Consider the following 22,319-nt stretch of genomic DNA (forward strand, 5'->3'; position numbering starts at 1 on the left):
TTGTTTGTTTGTTTACTTTCAACAATTTAAATATGTCATCCCATTGCCTTCCAGCCTTCATGGTTCCTGCTAGAACTATTTTACTATTTGTCCTCAGTATGTCATATACTATTTGTTCCTCAATTACTCCATTAATTCCTTTTTTAAAATTTAATTGATTTTTTGTAGTGTACCATTTTGATTCCCTTCTCATTTTTTTCCTGTATTTTTAAGTTTTTCTTAGTGGTTACCTTGAGTATTGCAATTAACACTTTAAAATTAGACAACTACTTTGAATTAATACCAATGCAGGTTCAACCATTTACAAAAACTCTGCTCCTATGCATCTCTGTCCCTCCATCTTTATACTGTTATTGTCACAAATTAAATATTTATATATTACATACACAGTCAGATAGATTTATAATTACTATAGATTATAATTATATAGATTTCTCTTTCAAATCATCTATAAGAAAAGAGAACTTACAAACCTGATAACCTGTAGGTCACATTTGGTAGGCCTCCAAATTAACCCACTTGGGGGAAGTCATGATTCATGGCTAACATCCTGTCCCTGGATAAAGAATCTTATCATGAGTCCCTCAAATCTTATTGTGAGTTCCACATGAATAGCCTACTGACACTGAAAAGACACTGATTTGTTTCTGTATCATGAAGTTGTACTGATTGTCTTGCATGTAGACATTTTAGCCTATATGTTGTCATCTGTATCCAATGATTTAAACTTTTGTAGTGCACCCTCCAATGAAAAGGACAACTCCAGTATAAGGAATCCTCTTCCCTTCGTCTAAATGTTCCCATAAAAGCCTTCTGACTTGTGGCAGACTTTGGAACATCCCCAACTTTGTTGGTATGTCTTCCCAGGTTGACCCCCAAATCTGGCTTCCAATAAACCTTTATCAAATTATTTCTACCTCAACAGCATTAATTTTGGTTGAAAAACCAGATTGCAATAATACTGGATAGTTTATTTGCCTATATAGTTACTTTTACCAGTGTTCTTTATTTCTTCATATGGCTTCAAGTTAACAGTGCCTAGTGTCTTTCATTTAAGCCTGAAGAACTTCCTTTAGCATTGCTTGTGAGCATGCCTACTAGTAAAGAACTTCTTTATCTGGGAATGTCTTAATTTTTACTTCATCCTTGAAAGTTAATATTTTCAGGTATAAAATTTGTGGTTGAAAGGTTTTTTTTGTTTGTTTGTTTGTTTACTTTCAACAATTTAAATATGTCATCCCATTGCCTTCCAGCCTTCATGGTTCCTGCTGAGAAATTGATTATTAATTCTGTTTGCAATCTCTCATATATTATGAGTCAATTCCCTATTGCAGCTGTGAAGATTATCTTTGGCTGTTGAAAGTTTGATTATAATGTGTCTCAGTGTCTATATCTTTGAATTTATCCTATTTAAAATTTATTGAGCTTCTTAGGTGTGTAAATGGGTTTTTAAAAACAAAATTTGTGAAGTTTTAGACTATTATTTCCTCAAACATTTTCTACACACTTTGTCTGTCTTTTTTCTGGGAATACCATTATGTGGATGTTGGTATATTTGATGTTGAATTTGTAATTAATTCCCTAATGACATACGATGTTGAGGATCTTTTCATACTCTTATTTGATATCTGTATGTATGTTTGGTGTGGTGTCTGTTTATATCTTTTGCCCATTTTTAACTAGGTTGTTTTATAATTGTTGAGTTTTTAAAATTCTTTGTATATTTTGGATATCAGTACTTTATCAAACATGTGTTTTGTAAGTATTTTCTCCCGATCTGAGACTTATCTTTTCATTCTCTTAACACTGTCTTTTACAGAACAGAAGTTTCTACCTGTAATTAAATTCAACTTCTCAATTTTTTTCTTTCATGGATTATGCTTTCGATGTTGTATCTAAAGTCATTGTCAAGCCCAATGTCACCTATATTTTCTCCTGTGCTAGCTTCTACAAGTTTTCTAGTTTTTACTTTACATTTATGTGTACGATCCATTTGAGTTAATTTTTGCAAACAGTACAAGGTTTTTGTCTAGATTTCCTTCTTCTTATTTTCTTGTGGCTGCCAATTTGTTCCAGTGTCATTTGTCGGAACATTTAAGCAAAGAGAAGACAATAAAAATCACTAAAACAGACGGCCTTTCCTCTTAAAGGATATTGTTGTATACGGTTGTAGATACATTATATGAAAACTGTATTTTCCCAGTGTCCCACTGATCTAAGAAAGCTTAAAATTGAAAGAGGATAATGGGTGAATAAAACAGTAAATTAAGGATGTAAGGAGTCATCACGTATGGTTTGGGATCAAATGTAAAGAGATGCCAGGTAATTTGTAGGAATAAAATGGTAAGGAATGAGACAGGGAGAGTTCTTGCAGCCCTAGATATCTTCATGCTTCTGCACAGAGCATGAGACAACAGTTCAATCCAGCAAGGTATCAGTTTCAAGAATCTCTCCTCTGTCTACTAATAACCATTATCAATGGAATTCATTCATAACCCCAATACAACTCAAATTGTACATCTTCTAATCCCTATCTTATAACCACCAGAGGAAGACATATTTTAGAAGACTAAAAGACCCAGTCAGTAAAGCCATGGAATTTACCTAAGAGATTTTTTACAAATCCCATACAAGTTCACTTTTGTAAGAATCCCCGCTTTACATTCAAACTCTTGTTGGAGTTCCAAGGCTACCCAAAGGTAAAACTCTTCAAGACTGGACCAACAGTCTACAAATCAGGCAATCTTTACCTCTATAGGCATCCTTGTTTCAGGTGCCAATTGTTCTTTAGACTGAGGACCTATTCCAAGTCTATTCACAACAAGATATAACCCTACTACAGTATAATTCATAGCCAAGATTGGCTATCTTTTGGCTATAACTGTAGAACAAAGCAGGTTGATACACCTATATCCCCCACCAATATCCCGCCAGTACCAGTTTGACTTACAGCTGTTTTCCTCTGAAATATTTTTCTAAATGTTGGTTATGTAGGCAACATTTTATGATAGTACGCTGTTGATATGTACTATCATAATTATGTATTTCCTGATGCTTTCAGCACAGCTGTAAACATTCTCAGTCAGTGGAAAGCTCAGGGACCAAACTTGTCCATCCCCTCTCAACCAGTGAGCACGGTCCATGCTGTCTTCAAGTAGGTAGGTTTGCAATGCATGCTGTGTCCTCTACTGTGGCCTCACCTCCTATCTATTTTGTATCTGGTGAACAGTTTTGATCCATAATGGATGGCAACAGGTGTACAAAAGGAGCATTGAACTTACCAATATCTAATATCTATCACAATGGATATGAAATATAGGGCAGCTGAAAAAGTTTTCAGGAAATGGTTGAGAAAGAAAAATTAAAGATCAGCAGGCATCTCAGGAATAGTGAAAACTATTGCACATAATGAAGGTTAATGTAAACCTTACTCTAGCCAACAGAATGAATCAGTTATTGCATGTAGAGTGTATATCATAGTGGATAAGTCTAGAGTTCAGAGCATAGAAGAGCACAAGGAAATTTGAAAAAAGAAGTGGAAGAGGTATTGCAAAGATACAGTGTTGGGAAGCATCTCTGTAGAACCGTGCTACAAATTGTCAAATACAATGCTAATTAATTACTGTACTCATGTCTAAGAATGCATATTCTTGTTAAATAGCACAATTATGTAATGTTAAGTCCACAGGAAGAACTGTATTTTGAAGCCTATATTAGAGTAATTAATGTTACCTGCTGCAACAACTTCATAACCTTAGTAGATTAATTCAATAAGAGTTTATACCTTGACTATGGAAAGTTTAATGTGGATGCTCCTGGACAAGTAGCTTTCTTGCATGACTTTCTTTAAAGAAATGATGGTGGAGGGATCCAGTTCCTTCCACGTATGTGCCATTCTCTTCCTAGCTTTGGAGTCCATCACTTTCAGCCATGCAGATAGGAAAAGTATGAGAGTATATGAAGGATCACATGGAATCTTTGGGATATTTTATGGCTAGGCCCAAAAGTACAGTACTTCACTACTGTCTACGCTCCACTCTCTAGGATTAGTTATATGAACCTACATAGTTTCAAAGTAGCTGAGAAATTCCAAACTTCTTTCTGCCCAGTAGGAAAATGACACACTGTGGTAAACTCATGAAGCCACAATTAATCTTTCTTTCCTACTTTTAAATGTGTATTGAGTATCCTGCTAGGTGCCAGACATTGTGCCTTGTGCTAGTGCTATGACAAGAGTAGGATAAATTTCCACAACAGGTGACTTCCAGCTTTCAATCTTAATTGATGGTTATATGGTAGTGCCCCAATTGTGGAACAAAACATAGAAGGTATAGCTTAAAAGGGACATAACAGATTCAGTTTTAAATATGCTCAGTTTGATATCCCAAAGGGACAGTCACGTGGTGTCTAAACTACAAAGAAAGTTTCAAATGGAGATCCAAATTAGGAAGACATCAAAAAAAAGCCAATAATATATGAGGCCTTGTAAACACAGGGGACTTCAAAATAAGGGAGGATTTTGCTTTAAATTGTTTTTGTTTTTAAGGTGGAAGAGAAACTCCTGAGTTTTTAAAAGTGAAAGGAAGGGAAAGATCTAATTGAATGAGTGAAGTTGAAGATATAAGAGAGAGTGGGGGAACCCTGTAACTTCCTAAAAAGTAATGAGAATAATACATACTCATTTGAGCAACAAAGAAGTAAATAAAGTAGAAAATGAATCCCCCATCCCTTCCTTCAGGACCAATCACACTTAGCCTCAGCAGTTATCACTGTCCACTCTATTACTTTTTCTTAGTGCTTATATTATCTTTTTATCGTATTAGGTAGCTCTTCTATGTATTATGTTTATTGTTCCCATTTCTCTGCATGAAAATTGAACTTCCACAAAAGCAGATTTTTTTTTTCCTGTTCACTGCCTGGCATGTAGCATACACTCAGTAAATATTTGTTAAATATCCTGCTGTATTTTTCTGTACATAAAATGAGGGTCTTACAATATACATTATTCTGGAACTTTCCTTTTCAACATTATACAGCTATATTATTGCATGGAGATCTACCTTATTCATTTTAACACTTTTATAAAATGGCTATACCCAGATTTACATAAACAGTCTTTTATTGAAGAAACTTGAAGATATTTTTAGTTTTATTATTGCACATGATAGATGATAGATAGATAGATAGATAGATAGATAGATAGATAGATAGATAGATAGATAGAATTTCTGTAAGGTAGAGAACCCAAAAGCGGGGTTACTGGGTCCAAAAATAGGCACATTGAAACGTTAGGCTGGGCATGGTGGCTCACTCCTGTAATACCAACAGTTTGTGAGGCTGAGGTGGGTGGATTGCTTGAGGCCAGGAGTTCAAGAGCAGCCCAGCCAACATGGTGAAACCCTGTCTCTACTAAAAGTACAAAAATTAACCTGGCATGGTGGCACATGCCTGCAGTCCCAGCTATTCGGGAGGCTGAAGCGTTATGAGAATTGCTTGAACTTGAAAGGCAGTGGTTGCAGTGAGCCAAGATCACCCCACTGCACTCCAGCCTGGGAAACAGAGTGAGACTCTGTCTCCAAAAATAAATAAATAAATAAATAAACAAACACATAAAAATAAAAAAATAAAATGTTAACAATGCATCTTAAAATTGACCTTGCAAATGTATAGAATTATTTCCATTTCCCACAAAGAATATATGAGAGTAGAGAAGAGCTGTGTACAGAGCAAAGTTCCAGAAGATAGGAAGGATTCAGACTGGGAGAGAACGTGGACAAGGCCATAAGAAGAAGTGTTGAAGAAATGTCTGGACATGGAGGGTATCTGCAGAATCATCATCTGAGCAATGGGGATCAAATATCTCTCCCAGATAAATTTTCATGAGAGCTTCCTTTCAGAAATCCTCCCTCTTCCTAGAACTACACAGGGAGCTGGCAACGCAAATTGCAGAAACTAGCATTCTTTCTGTGGGCCATCCTTTTCTCTACTGTTTTGTGCCAAAAAAAAAAAAAAAGAAAAGAAAAGAAAAGAAAAGAAAAACCACGAGGGTTCCCTGTCTCCCTTTAAAAACATAATTAACATTCTCAGTGGGGCAGGTTGTGCACATTACTTGCAGATGGATGCTTCCTGTCTTGTTAGCGCTCATGCTGGCTTCAGGAAAATATGCCAAACAGTGTTTTCAGTTCCATTTTTCTTTAATTAAGAAAACCTTCGACCCTGCTACATTCCGATTCTTGCCTTCATCAATTCGACAAACCTGTATTGAGTACCTACTACATGTCAAACACTGTGCACACTGAGATAGTCATAGGTCTGCTTTAAATAACTCATCATATTTGAGAAAATTAAACCCATATATAACTAAAAAGAAATGTGTTCAGCATTAGGATGTAGCATATACAGAGTGTACTTTAGGAGCTTTAGAAGTAGAGGGAGTGGGAGACAGGAACTGATTCTGCCTTGGATGTAGAATTGGGATGCTTTTGCAAAGGGCTGACATGGAAGAATGATTTGGTGTCAGAAAAAAAGCAATTCTTAATTCTATCTCCCCAACTACCAGCTGAGGATCTCTGGCCTCATTTTTCTTGTTTTCAAAATGGAGACCATAGTCACCCCTCACTCCTTAGAGTGGTTGTGAGAACCAAGTGCGATAAAGCATGAGAACCCCTTATGAGGCATAAGGGAGCATACAAATTTGAACTAGCATGATCATATGAATCATTTAGCTAGCATCTACTAAGTACCAGGTATCGTTTTGGGCACGTTCTATGCTTAACCAACTTCAAGTCTCTCAAAAACTTGTTAAGGTGGATGTTATCAGCCTCATTTCACAGCTGAGAGTAAGTCGTTAAAAGTTTCCAGTTGGCAGGGTCAGAATTTGAACACATAACTGCTAAAACATGGAGCAGTTATGTAGTCTTTTCAATGTACCACACTGCCTTCTACTTTGTCAGTTAAGCCCTGGAGTGGCCAAGAGGCTGCAGACTGAATGTCTTCATCTGCTCCTCCCTTTCATGCTGAGTAGCCACTTGCAATCTCCACCGCTATTTTTCTAACAGTTAGTATTTGTTAAGTGTGTACAGTGCTCGAAGGCTTGTGAGAGAATAATCATCAAGACATAATGTTGTCCTCAAGAAAGGCTATTTCTGGAAGGTAAAACTAATGCCTGTCTGGTAGTACACAGCAGTCTACCTAGTTTACCCTAACACATCCTGAGGCTGAGACCTTCAAGTGAAAAGGTCCAGCAGGCAGGTGGAAATTTGTATCTGAAGGTTTGCATTTTTGGAATCATCAGCATACAAGTAATATTTGAAATCGGTTGTGCAAGCATTGATCCAGCAATCAATTCCACTTTGACTTCCAAAGTCCACAGCAACTCTGGAGAAGTACAAAGGGAGCAATAAACTCAGCCTCAAATAATTGTTTATTTTCAGTTACCAGGAGAGAAATACCACATAATTTGTCTTCCTTTTTCCCATGTCTGTTTCCACAAACATCCCACCCCATCTTTCTCAAAGACAAGATCTACCCTAAGTTTGTAAATGCAAGAAAACCAATTTTCCTTCTGTCTTTAAAATTATAAATAAATAAATATGAGCATAATGGATCTAAAATGTAGTGTGTGGAACCTTCAAAGCCATGAAAAGCTACATTATTAGGAACCATGTGGCATATATTTAGCCCTACCCAACTAGTAGTAGCATACAAATCAACCCTCAAAGTATTCATTTGCTATCCAAATGCAGTTGGTCGAATCCCGGAAGGCATTTTCATAATAATGGTTTTCTATATGCCTTTTCTCTACCAGAAATTATGGGTTCCATAAAAAGTAATAGCAGTATGATTTTAGTTAAGAACCAATTTACATTCTGCATTTCTGTTCAATAGTCTGGTTGATTGAGGCCCTTTGGGAACAACCCTCATCCTATGATACTGAAGCTCATTAAAAGAGCCATGAATTGTGCAAAATGGTTACACACTTAGTTTACAAGTTCCTTAAATATTATTTACTTTTCTCTTTGGCTTAAAATATCAAGCAGAAAAACTATAGACATATTGTGACTAAATTTTACACACATGGGGAAGAAACCATCTTAGTTGGAAATAGCAACCTAGTCTATGCTTGGGAAAAGAAGATGGCATAATTGCTTCAGAAATTGGAAATAGAACAAGAGTAGCCACTAAATCTACTATTGATGAACCAGGAACATTTAGATAAAATTCAATGAGGCACTACCTAACTAGGCAAAAGGAAGAAACAAGGTGATTAACTGGTTTTAGAGCTGTAAGCAGCTGCAAATGCGTCGCTATTATTCATCTCCAACATCTATTATTCAAAAATCCTGTCGACTTTCCCATATTGTACTAGGTGATTCATTATCAACTTACCATCACTTTAACCCTTCCTGAGCATCCTCTGAATTTCAGAAGAGAGGCTGAGAATTACACTTCCCCATAATCCCTTTCCCCATAAGTTTCCTGATTAGACTTTGTCAGTGAAAGGTGCTTGTGTGAGATTTGCATGCAGATTCATAGGTAAACACAAACGTTGAAGTAGCTCTTGGATGGGTGTATTGGAGACCCCCTGTACTTATGCTATAGCCCTGTGGTTCTCTAGCTAGTGTGCATCAAAATACCCACCAAATACTTGTTAAAATACGGATTGGCAGGTTCTATGACCAGGGTATGATTTGGGATGTCTAAGGTGGAACCTGAGAAAATGAATTTCTAACAAGTTAGCAGATGATACTGATGCAGCCACATATTGAGAACCACTTCTACAAGTTGAGATACCTACAGGAGCTTCCCAGAGACTCAAGGAATTCACAGAAGCTTCCAGGTGAACTCTTGAGGGCCACTTGGATCAGAGCTGCAAACTGAGATCACAAGGTCTCCATCATGACTTCTGTCCCCTGTCCCCCCATTTTCAGGGGTCACATAAGCCTCAAATTTTCTTTACATAGAAACCTTCACATACCTAAGATAGAGATGAGCTTCAGTTTTCCTAATATGCATCTCCTCAATCCACTGCCACTGCACCAATTTATTGTCCTTTTCCTAACCCAGCCATCCTCCAAACAATAGGATATTTCAATTATCCTCTTAAAAACATTTATGCTGCCAAACTGGAAGCAGTTCCAATGTCTATCAATGGTACATGGATAAACGAATTGTGGTACAATGAAGTAGTACTCAACAACAAAAATTACTGGTGCATGCAACAACAGAGATTAATCTCAAGGATAATCGCTAAGTGACAAAAGCCAGACCCAAAAGACTACGTACTCTGTGGTTCCATTTGTTTGACAAAGTAGAAAAGGCAAAACTTTAAGAGTAGAAATCAAAATCAGTGTTGTCAGAGACTAGAATGGGAAAAGGAGATTGACCACAGTGAGGTAAAATAAATGATTTGTGAGATCTATTCTACATTATAATCGTGATTACACAACCATAAAAATGTTTAGAAGTATACATGTCAAAAGAGAAAATTTTATAATATGTAAATTGTACCTCAATAGACCTGACTTTTAAAAAAATGATGCCTAATATCAATTTTGATCTTGAAAAAAGAAGATTTAACAATAAAAATAAAAGGCCAGGCACAGTGGCTCGTGCCTGTAATCTCAGCACTTTGGGAGGTTGAGGTGGGTGGATCACCTGACGTCAGGAGTTTAAGACCAACCTGGCCAACATGGTGAAACCCTGTCTCTACCAAAAATACAAAAAATAGCAGGGCATGGTGGTGTGTGCCTGTAATCCCAGCCACTCAGGAGGCTGAGACGAGAGAATTGCTTGAACCCCAGAGGCAGAGGGTGCAGTTAGCCAAGGTTGTGCCACTGCACTCCAGCCTGAGAAACAGAGCGAGACTCTGTCTCAAACAAACAAAAAAAAAGAGAGAGAAAAGAAAAAGAAAAAGAAAATCTATAGAAACCGAAACAGTGTTGGAAAGGGACAAAGAATAATCTAATCTGGCCATCTCATTTTACATCTTCAGAGAAAAGATAAGTAACTTGGTTAAAGTCACAGGCTATGGCACTTTTTTCTTTTTCTGCCTCAAAGAATATGGGTGACAGTTTGGTCCAGAAATGAAAACTCAAGCTTATGAAAGCACGGCATTCAACTCTTACTTATCTCATGGCAGAATATTTTGGAATTATGGAAACCAGATTTAATTACAAACATTCCAAAATTGTTCTGAAAAACATCAGCCATCAGACCTGCACATTTAATGTATTTGGTTAGGAAATGCAGTTCCTGCTCTGCATTAAAGGAGTCTAATGTTCACCCATGTCGAGTCATCCTTTCCCTCGGGGTGCATGGAGAATTGTACCCTTCATATGGGGAAGGCCATGTGTCTAATGCTAGCCAATAGGCTATGAGAAGTGGCATGTGTCACTTTCATGCTAGAGCACTTATCTGATGGTGTGGGACATTCCAGCACTCCTTTCTTGCAGCAGTGATTAGCAAGGAGGCTTCAAGATGAAATGGAAGGCATTCTGGATTGTGGAAAATGGAGAACAACTGCTCTGAACAGTCACCTGAACCGCCAGAGGACTTACATGAATGTGAAATAAATTTATATTGTCTTAGGCACTGAACCCTTGAAGTTGTTTGTTATAGCAGCATGACGTAGGATATCCTAAATAACATACCCACATTGACTCCTAAGTTTAATGTTAACTGAGAGAGGTCTCTAGCCTAGATTTGCATGAGAAAAGGATTATTCAATCCACAGGCCTTGTAAATTTTTCTATAAAAAGATAACAACACTTGCCTGACAGGAAAGGCCATTTGTTAAATGAGAATCATCCAGCCTCACCTTTGTTTCACTGCAGCCCAAATTGCCTCTCTGTTTCCATGGGGAAACTCTGCTCTATAAAGAGACAATGCATATCAGTTCCCTAATCTCGAACATCACCAGTAATACTCTTTATTATACTAGCACTTGGCAATGGCTGTATTGAGTGCATGTTCTCTGGGAAGCCTGAGGCAATCTACTCTTCCTTTGCATTTTAAGGGTGTTCAACTAGAGAATAAGGTTCAGTAGCCAATCAATTTCTGTGAAAGAGGGCTTAAGAGGTGAGCATCTGTTTAGAAGGGATGCTTCAACCGTGTAGAACTTTATATACATTGAGAGAAATTTTGTTGTCTCTATCCGGAATGTCCAATAGATATTCTACAAGGATTCAAATGTTCTATATTTGTATTATCTACATGAGACTACTGAACACAAGAAATGCGGCTAGTGTGAGTAAGGAATTGAATGTTTGATTTTATTTAATTTAAGTGTAATAATAGCCATACAAGCCTAGTGACTGCCATATTGGACTCTGTAGGTCTGTAGCAATGAATGGGATTGCTGAAAATTTCCATCCTTGACATGATCACTGATGAGATAGAAATTTTTCTAAAATAGCCACAGTCTTTAATTAAGCCATAATAAAAATATAACAGTTCCCCAAATTTTCTAAATTATTGCTATGGTGGAATCTAGCACAATTACTCTTCTAATTGTGTAATGTTTTGTATAATGTTCTTGTTACTGGGGGGAGATGAGGGGAGCAGGATTAAAAACCAGTGAATCTAGCCAAATAGTTCCTTGTTTTATCAGTCAGGATAAGCTGGGTTATGCTGTGATAACAAACAACCCCCAAATATCAATGGGTTTACACCAGAAGTTTTTTTCTCATTCATGATACCTATCCACTGCTGGTCAGCAGGTAGGCTGTGCTTGCTGCCTCTGCTCTAGCTATGTGGTACCACAATGGCTAAGCCAGTGGGAAGAGGACATGGCAAATTACATATTGCTTCTTCAACCTTCCCTCATATGACATGTCAAACTTCATTGGTCAAATTAAGCCACATGGCCACATCTAACTTAAAATGATATGGCAAAATATAATCCTACCCTGTATCTATAAAGAATAGACTCCAAAGTATCCAATGAACAGCTAAATATGATTATCACAGTTGGTTTCACCCATCTTTTGCTATGTCTACTTTATAATATCTTATATAGAGAGTCATCTCCCTTAATATTTACTGATATATAGCAGTTCATTGCCTAAAAATATCAAACAATTAAAGAAAAAGGAGTAGAATTCATTGAACACTTGTGATATTCCAGGTGCCAGGCTAAGTACATTTGTATATGTTATCTTGAATCCTTCTTCTTATGAAATAGATACTTTCACACTTATTTTACAAAAGACAAAGCTGAATCTCATAAGGTTTTCTTCTCCTAAGGTTTTTCCTAAGGCTACACAAAGAGTAACGGGCAGAGAAGAAATGGATGCGAACCCAGATCCAAAGTCTGGTCTCTTTCCACTAAGGTGCATTACCTGCCCTGCCAACAACCAGTGAAGAATCAGCATGCCATGGAACTCTTATTAAAAGAAAAATGTTTGCTCTATGTCATAGCTATGCATATTTAATTCACCAACTCAATGGATTTGTGTATTAAGTGGCTTTTTTATGTCCCCAAATTTTAGCTGTCATGAAGCTCCACACACACACAAAATGTAAAATTATCATTTTTAGAACCCCTCTCAAGGCTTCTGGATAATAAAATACTGGCCCATATTCCAAGCTGACAGGATGCTGCACCAGGACAAAGATGACAAAGATGACATACACACAGAAACTCTGATCCAGAGTGTGATTTTGTCGCAGGTGGTACGAGAGCAAGTGAGGAAATTCAACACTGCCAGACACAAATCTCAAATCTCATGCCTGGCAAAGTATTCCCACTTCCCCTCTCAGTCTTCATCAGCCTGCTCATTCAAGGCATCAGTATTCCTGTCAGACATGCCATCAAATGATTCAGCGGCAACATGCCTCCCATTTTCTGGTATAAAATTTTATTTAGAGACTGACATACATTTTGACATTTGAGATTTTTTACTGAAATTTGAAACACAAAGGCAGAGAATTGCTGCTAGCAACTGAAGTACAAGCATTTACCTCTGGTTCGATAATAAGATCTCATCGAGAAATATGGACAGCTAGTGTCCTAATGGAAAATTTTGTCGCATTTTTAATATTTCTGCCAAAAAGTTTGATAGCTGAAGCTGATGCATTTTCCACAAATAATTTTTTATTCAGCAAAAGCCCTGTAATGCTGGGTAATTGAGGAATGATTAATTGAACCCCTACTCCTGATTCCTATAAATCAGAGTCTCGCTGAAAGGGTGTGCAAGGCTGGGCCCTGCTCAGAGATTTCCTACCGAGGAGGTTAGGGACATAGACCCTGATCATCCTCCCCTCACCCAGGCGTGGGTGCAGGGCTGCAGGAGGAGAAGAGGGCTACATCTTCTAACACACGCAAACATGACAGGGTCCTGATGGAAGCCCTTTCAGAAAACAACCTTGAAACTCTGCCTTCCTGTTCATCCAGCTCTTCTGCCCTCCCTCTCCTATATCCTCTCCCTCTTTTATTCCTGTTTTCTCTGCTCTGAGCCAGTCTTCACTTTTCTGCTCATTCTGTCATAGTCCAGGGTTTTCATAACAGGCTTGTATGTGACATTCCAGAAGAAAAATGCTGAGGTTTTGCTTTTGGTACCACTGGCTCCCTTAAGCTGAGCCCCAGTGGTCTCTGTGATCCATCTTGGCCCCTTGCCTTTAGGGACCCGTTGCCTTGGAGCACCTGTCTCAGCTCTGGTTCCCCAAGAGATCTTGGAGAACCTAGAAAGTGATGAACACATACATTACATTCTGCTGTGGTCCACTGGCATCTCCTAAGGGACTCTGTCTTTCTCAAAAGGCTTTTTCTGTGGGGGGAGGGGGGAGGGGAGAGCAAAAAGTTAGTAGCCAAAGAAAATTAATTACCCTCTACCTGAGAGTTTTATTTTTTTTCCTCATCAGGAGCATAAAACACTAAGAGGATTGCAAAAGGGTAATGTGGAGGGCCTTTGGGGAAGAATATCCTGCATCTTGATTTTGGTGGTGCTTACACAATTCTTCGCATTTGTCCAAACTCATAAAACTGTGCACAGGAAAGAGTTTTGTCATTTGTAAACTTAAAAATAAAAATTTAAAAATTTTAATATGAAATAAAACCATTTAAAGAAAACTAGACAGGAGACTGAGGCTGGAGGATCGCTTGAGCCCAGGAGTTTGAGGCTACAGTGAGCCATGATCGCACCACTGCACTCCAGCCTGGGTGACAGAGTGAGACCCTATCTCTAGCATAGTTAACTTATTGATTAAAATAAAGAAAATAAAGAAAACTTGAAAGATACTAATACTTGCATGACTAGCAGGAGAGTAGGCGGGAACACTGAGATTACCGGCAGAGAAAAATCCCCATGGAGGAGCAGGGAGAAGAACAACCAGTCTCCACCTCCGGGGTGGTGAAGGAGAAAGGCAGTGATGGGGAGTTTCCAGGTGCTAAGATTCAACCCAATGCAACTTGCTACCTGGCTAAGTCATCTATGACTTCCACATCCTGAAGTCCTCAGACTTTCCTTTTACTCCTCTCCCAAAATCGGTACTCCTGGGGCATTTCCGCCAGATTGTGGGAGCCACCAGCAGAGAGGCGATCTGGGGAAATACTGGTATCAGAGCAGCCCAGGGAAGGGAGATGGGTTCCTGAAATCAAAGATTGAAATTCTCCTTATACGTTTTCCACAAAAATGTGGATGTATTTGGCTCAAATAAGAACAACAAGAGTAATTGAAGAGTAGGCACAACTGCAATTGCTTGAGCAGTTACTGTGGGCCAGACATGGTTTAATCTTCCCCAATAACCCCATGAAGGAGGCATTTTCAGTTTTATTTGACAGATGAGCAAACTGAGGCATAGATAAGATCCCAAAGTTAGTAAGTGACAGCTAGAAGTAAACCCAAGTACACTGAAAATTATATAAACCTAGTGTACTCTATATACAGTCTTACATTTTATTTTCCAGGGGGCTTATGTGTTGAATGGGCATTCATGGGCTATTCTTGGCAACTAATTCATACCCAATGGTGCTTCTGTGGGGAAAGGGATTCTGTTTTCCAGCAATCAATGCGCACAGGCAATGGAGGTTTGTCGTGGGTTGGGAATGAGCCTGTAATCTGAACAAAATTATTTTATGTGCCTACACAGGTTTTTCAGTGCTCAAAGGCTTTAAGTAGAATGTTATATTTGAGATCAGCTAGATACAACTTTATTTCTTTTATAAGGATTCAGAAGGCATTTCAGAAATTTGCAAAACCTCAGGAATACCATTGTAAAGCACAACCCTCCCCCAAACAGTAAGATTCGTAACACCACTGTGCAGAGACCCATGATTGGCAGGAGTCAGCTAGTATTCAGTTCTACATCTGAGGGAACAGAGGCTTGGCATGGTAAAGTAACTTAGCTCTCAGTTTCACAGACATCCCATGGTAGGTCCCGGATTCAAATCCAATTCTGTATGACACCAAAATTCTTACTCTTTTTATAACTCCATACTGTTTTGCAAAAATGAAGTTATATCGACAATGATCCCTATATCTAAAAACAGGAAAACTAAATTTAAAGATACATTTTAAATATATTTTAATAGCTTTAAAAAGTGCTTATATACATTTTTAATAGCTAAAATATATAAAAATAATTTTGTAGCTAATATATCTTATGTTTTTAATAGCTAAATATATATATTTATAATATATCTTTAAATTTAGTTTTCACATGCTAGTAAAGAGGGAAAAAGAAATTAAGCTCTTAAATTCATCTTCCAGGCCTTATGCCAAAATATTTAGACTACATCTGTGTTAGTTATCTTACTCGGTCTCACTGTTATGGAGGAAGAAGCCTCCTCCCTGGGGTTTCCACGGCCTGCAAACTTCAGCAGGAAATCAGCAGTGCTGACAAAAAAATTAAAATTATTTCTCCTACTCCTGATTGAAAAAGAAGATAAGTCGATAACCTTAGAGATCTAAGAACAGCCTCTGCAGACACTAGCTGATGGCAAACAGTGGGTGTTTGATAAACAATAATACAATTGTAATATTATAACAGCTAATACATCTCAATCTAGTTCTATACCAGGCACTTTTCTAAGCGTCATTCATTCATGACTAATTTGGTTCTCACAGCAGCCCTAGGTAGTGGATCCTTTCATTACCTCCACTTAATGGATGGGGAAACCAAGTCACAGAAAAAATTGAATAATTTGTTAAAGGTAATCTGGTTTGAAAGTAAAGGTAATTTTAGTTGATAATTGAATTAGTCTTGAAAATGGGGACTTGGAAGAAGTTAAAGGAATACTGATTAATGGCATTACTCATATTTCTCCTTTTTTGTGATTCTAATATGCATATATACATTATCATATGTATTAATAGATTCTGAATTACATAAATAAAATATAATATACATTATATATAATTACATATATACATCAACTTACATATATAAAATCTAATATCCAGTATATAATATAGTAATATATAACAGCGGTAAGAAAATTGTACCCATGGAAAATCTGACATATCTGTGGAATCTCTGCAGAAACATAGAACTCTAAGACATGCTGGCAAGCACATGGCCCAGTCTCCTATCCAGTATCCATGACAGACATTGCTAACTGTGAAAGGAAAACAAATCTTGGGGCCCTCAAATCACTAAGCTAAAGGGAAAAGTCAAACTGGGAACTGCTTAGGGCAAACCTGCCTCCCATTCTATTCAAAGTCATCCCTCTGCTCACTGAGATAAATGCATATCTGATTGCCTCCTTCAGAAAGGCTAATCAGAAACTCAGAAAAATGCAACCATCTCTCTCTTATCTACCTATGACGTGGAAGCCCCCTCCCCACTTGGAGTTGTCCCACCTTTGCTTCAAGATGTCCCGCCTTTCCCGAACGAACAACCAGTGTTCATCTTACATATATTGATTGATGTCTCGTGTCTCCCTAAAATGTATAAAACCAAGCTGTGCTAGGACCACTTTGGGCACATGTTATCAGGGCCTTCTGAGGCTATGTTACAGGCATGCATCCTTAACTTTGGCAAAATTAACTTCCTAAATTGACTGAGACCTGCCTCAGGTATTCGGGGTCCACATAACCATCTCTGCATTCTTTTTCACTGAAGCCAAAAAGGAACTCAGAATTCCTAAAATAGTTCTTCAGGCAGCCACAACCAATGGAACAGAGCCACCTTGGCAAGTTCAAGTCTAGGCAGCTGAGTCAAGACCACAGCCCAGTGTAGTGCTGCAGAGCCTGAACCCCAGGAGGTTCCTTGTCACCACTCTGCCATGTGGCTAGAGCAATGGGCCCCTCAACAGTGAGGAGACAGGAGAGCTGGATCCAGGAGAGAGGCAACCCCAGGAGGACCCACTTCTGCTTTCCCCCACCAAGATCCCCAGTGAAGAACATGGTTAAAAATTTTCTGTGAAATTTACATTCTTGAATATCAGGCACTTCCACTTGAGTGGCATGTGAAAACGAGTCAAAGTTTCATCTCAAGTTAATTTAATTAGTTCAAGAGGTGCTCTTTAAGGAGAAGCTAATTGGGATACTCAATATACAGAAACTCAAAAGAACACTCAGAATCTTTCCTTTAGGCATTTCTTCCTTTCACACTAAAAAAAAAAAAAAAAAAAAAAAAGTGTAGGCAGTGTCGCAGAGCCCCTTGCTGGCAGTCTATTTGTGGCCAATGCTTGTGACTGAGGCTGAACACGCAGAAGCAGAAGAGAGGCTGTGCAAGTAGGAAAAGTTTCACGTCCAACTCTAGGGGTGCAAGTCTATGCCTTGTCAGTCAGGATATGCGCCATCTGGAGGTGCTGTTCTCTCCAACAACATGTGTTACTCCACCACCAAGAATAGCTTTCTTTATTCAGTACCTACTTCGTACAAGGCATTTTCTCATAGTTTTCACCACTCTACAAATTAATTGTGATTGTTATGCTTATTTCGCAGATAAGGAAATGGAGACTTATAGAGGTTTAATAATATACCATAAGGGTGGCTGGGCACAGTGGCTCATGCCTGTAATCCTAGCACTTTGAGAGGCCAAGAGTTCCAGACCAGCCTAGCCAACATGGCAAAACCTTGTCTCTACTGAAAAAAAAAGGCACACGCCTATAGTCCCAGCTACTCAGGAGGCTGAGGCACAAGAATGTCTTGAACCCGGGAGGCAGAGGTTGCAGTGAGCCAAAATCGCACCACTGCACTCCAGCTTAGGTGACAGAGACTCGGTCTCATATATATATATATATATATATGGCATATATATGGTGTGTGTTTGTGTGTATATATATACCATATAGATATATATATATATATATCATCAGGAGATGTGGTTCAGTCCTACAGGGGAACTCTGGACACAGTGTTGGTCATACCTTGGAATGGGGGTGAAGGAAGCCAGGGTGCTAATATGTCATTGGTTAAGGGCCGCCCCTGGGAGATGTAAATTCTCAGGCACTTCCAGGCTTCCTGAGGAACTGGCAAAATGGGTCCAAAAACCTACATGTCTCTTTTCGCCAAAAGGAACAGCAGTGGGTGCTGTTCTACACCACTGTTCTACATCCACTGTTCTACACTAATCTTTCTGATCCAGAGTTTTTACTCCCCACCTGCAACGCTGCACAGGAATTGACCTTGACCAAAGGAGTAGCCTTGCCCAAGGTTACTCCGCTTCCTAGAGGTAGTCGCGCCTCATGGCTGGCCAGTGTGAGGGTACAAAGCCTGTCCGCTCCTCCCCTGCCCCCCGCAAACCCCAGCCTCCTTTGCACAGCTCTGAAGAGCTGTTCCTGCTTCTGGAAGCTAGTGTGATATAAACTAGCAAAGGGATCTAAAGGATACTAGAGGGGGTGCATCTCAGCATCATCTTGGTGCCTGATAGTAGCAGTATGCATTACCAGAGCTGCAAAAAGGCAAGGGGTGTCATCGTTCATTAGTCTGTTAAATCAAATTTAATTAAGTTCTGCACTCATTAAATTGAATGGACATATGTTCAAGCTTAGTCCCTTTTCAGAACCTGTTCCTTAGGATTGCACCTCATGCATGAACACTCTGAGGACTGGGAATTGGAGGAATGTGTTGTCTGCATGGGTGGCAGGGGTGGTGGTGATGGTGTTCAGGGTAAGGATGAGGGTTATAGGAGCAATGGATGAATACCTCTTCTTAAATGCTGACCCTTCAAGGTCCACCAAGACCTGAACAAGCCAGAGCTTTATAGTTGCCCCCTTGGACCTCACTTCTAACCCGTCAGGGAAGAGTAAGCCTCACTAGAAAACAAAGCAGTGTAACCCTCCACACAGTTATTGAATCTTCTCTCCTTGCTTTCCAAAGGCACTTTGTAATCTGACCCCTTCCATCCCACAGCTTTCCCCAACTACAACCTCAGCTGGCTGTAGTCAGGCCAGTCTCATCTCCATCCTGCCTGATCCCTGGCTGCCCCTCTGTGCCCTCATTCCCAGTGACTCTTCAGGGTTTGATTTTGGTTAGAAACACCCTGCTGTTCCTTCTTCACTTGTTACGATCTCATCCCATCTTTCTAGTTTCAAAGCAAGCTCTCCTTCCTCCAGCAAGCTCTCCTTCCTCCAGGAAGCCTTTGCTGGCTGCTTCAATCCACACAGTCAGTTCCTTCCCTGACTGCCAAAAACACTCTCAGCTGTGGCCTGTCACCTGTCGTCATTTTTGTGTGGATGCTTCACTCCCCCGAGATGGATTGTCAGCAGAGACATTAACTAATAAAAGCCTCTCAGAATTTTCCGCAGCACAGAACATGAGGACACAAAGGATGTTCTCAGAGAAAAGGTAATAAATCCACTGATGATAGTATATGAAAGTTAAGAGCCAGCAGTGATTCCTAATTCCAGTTCTCCTTCTTAGAATTGCAGTTACAAGCACTGGGCTGAACTGTATCCATTTTATTTCTCCATACGTACTCTTCAATATTGGCTGAGCTATATTTCATTGTGGGAAAGAAAGAGGGACTCCTCTCCCACGTTCTTCCTCTGTCTCTACTTCCCAATCCTTTCCCCAGATGAGACCTTGCATCAAGTACCCCCCAACTGCATTGCCTCTATTTACCATGAGAGGGAGACCCACAACTGTTAAACATCATGGTTCTCCAAGTAGAAACCACAAAAGCATGTGCTGTGGGTCTGGATGTGCCAAGTCTCAGAGGAGGTCATGAGAAAGGGTATAGTTTCAGCCATAGGTGGGATAATGGGTTCTGCTATACTCAGAGACAATAGATACACTGGGAAAGAATGAGAGGCTTAGAGAGAGACCCCGGGTGGATTAATGCATTTGCTCAGTAGTGGGAGATTGATATGAGAATCATATCTTGTAAAGTGAAAAATGTAGCAGAATGAGCAGAATGTAGTAGACCTTGTTTCCCAGATCTCTTTGCATGTGAATGGGGTAGTGTGCTTGAGTTTTAACCAACAGACTGTGAATGATAGCGATATTCACCACCTCTAGGCCTGGCCCACAGGAACCTCCATGTGAGGCTCACACAACAAGCCTCTTGATGTAGAAGATGCAGCAAGTGGCTTTAGGCTCTAGGGATTTACAGACTGGAAAGTAGAAGGCACCCTGGTCTTTCAGTCATTTTGGAGAAGAGATTTATCAATCAAATTTCCATACTGTACTCACGAATATGCAAGAAATCAACTATCATATTAAGCCACCAAGACTTCAAGGGTTTCCTGTAAGAGAAGTTTAGCCAAAACAAGGATTGTATGTTACATCTAAAGCACTTAGCGCCATGCATGACACTAAGTAAGCACACAGCATATGGTTGTTATTGCTTTCGGTATCCCTAACTCTATGCAACACTTTATAACTTCTAGGAGACTACCATATTAGAAAGATGAATTTAATTTGTGTTGCCAAGCATTGAGGATGATACAAAGGCAGAGATGCCATTCTTCAGGGACTCATATTCTAATCGTACAATTAGACCCATAATATAAGGAACTATATTGCAAGGTAAATTTTATTAAATGTTTTGAAAGAGATTCAATGTGTGATGAGAAGTGGGAGATTTATTTTAGCTGAAGAATTTGAAGTGTTCCTGGAGGAAGGACAATGGGAATAGGGCCTTGAGGCACAGGTGGACATTGGTCAGAGGGATTGGAGCAGGGAAAATTCTAGATACTGGGAAGCACCCTAGGGAGACCCAGTAGAAGTTTCCAAGCCACTTCCTCTGTTCTTCTGTATAAGACTTGGGAGAAGATAAGCTGTGTCAGGACGAGGTACAGGCAGAGTGGACAGTGCTTTGGCAGTGTAGTAGGAATTAGGGCTACAAATGTCAACTGGTACTAGATTGAGAGGGCCCTGGAATGCCAAGCTGAAGAGTTCAGATTTTACTTTACTAATCATGAGGTGCATTTTAAGGCCCTGACTAGAAATGATAGAAACCTAACTGGCACTAGCTTATGCAAACAAGGGTATTTACAGGCTCTGCACATAATCAGACTATAAGTAGGATTAGAGCTGGTCTTCAGGAACAAATGAAACCAGACAGATGAACATCATCAAGAATTACAGGTAGCAATCCCCTATCCTCACCCCCTTTCACTCTCATAATAGTCTTTTAAATGACTTTTAGCAGTTTTTAGTAACTAAAACTATTTGTTTATTGACTTGTCCAACTTCCTAGGATATTAGCTTCCTGAGGATACAAGTCAGTCTGTTTTGTTTACTACGACATCCCAGCTTCTAGAATGGCCTCCTGCATGCCTGGCACATAGCAGGCACTCAGTGAATGTTTGTTGAAAAAATGACATAAATGAATCAGAGATTTTAAGATGTGCTGGTTAGGCAAACATGAATATTTAATCTCTCTGACTGCTCCAGTTCCTCTATATAAATTTGTACATTTGCAGAAAGGTTTGAATGACTCAATATCTCTGTGATTAATATTCCCCAAGAGTCGCCAATCAGAGTGAACTTCTAGTTATGCAAGGCTGAAGGTCAGAAGCTGGTCTCTGGTGGAATCATTGAGATCAATCATCTTGTAGTACCACAGGGAGGTAGACTAGCCAGCCTGTGCCAAGAAACTTTGACAATTCCAGGGGGCATCTTTGAAATGTGTACAGTCTCTGCCTCAGAAACTCATCATATTTCTAGAAGCAAACTGTATCCTTGAAGACTCTGAACAGAGTATAGGGGCTTTAAGTCACATAAAGGGCCACGGTGATATTTTCTTGACCCTATTCTGCAAATGGAAGTCACCGGGAGGGGGGGCTTTGCTAAGAAGTCTTCACCCGGGCATAACCAAGACACTTTTAATCACCTGTTATTCCATGGTTGAATGAATGCTAAAACTATGTCATCCTCTCTTTGTTCTGAGGTCCTACCAGGTTGTTTGGTTTTGCCAAGGCAGAA

Source organism: Rhinopithecus roxellana, chromosome 1 (genome assembly GCF_007565055.1).
Source record: "Rhinopithecus roxellana isolate Shanxi Qingling chromosome 1, ASM756505v1, whole genome shotgun sequence".
Lineage (NCBI taxonomy): Eukaryota > Metazoa > Chordata > Mammalia > Primates > Cercopithecidae > Rhinopithecus > Rhinopithecus roxellana.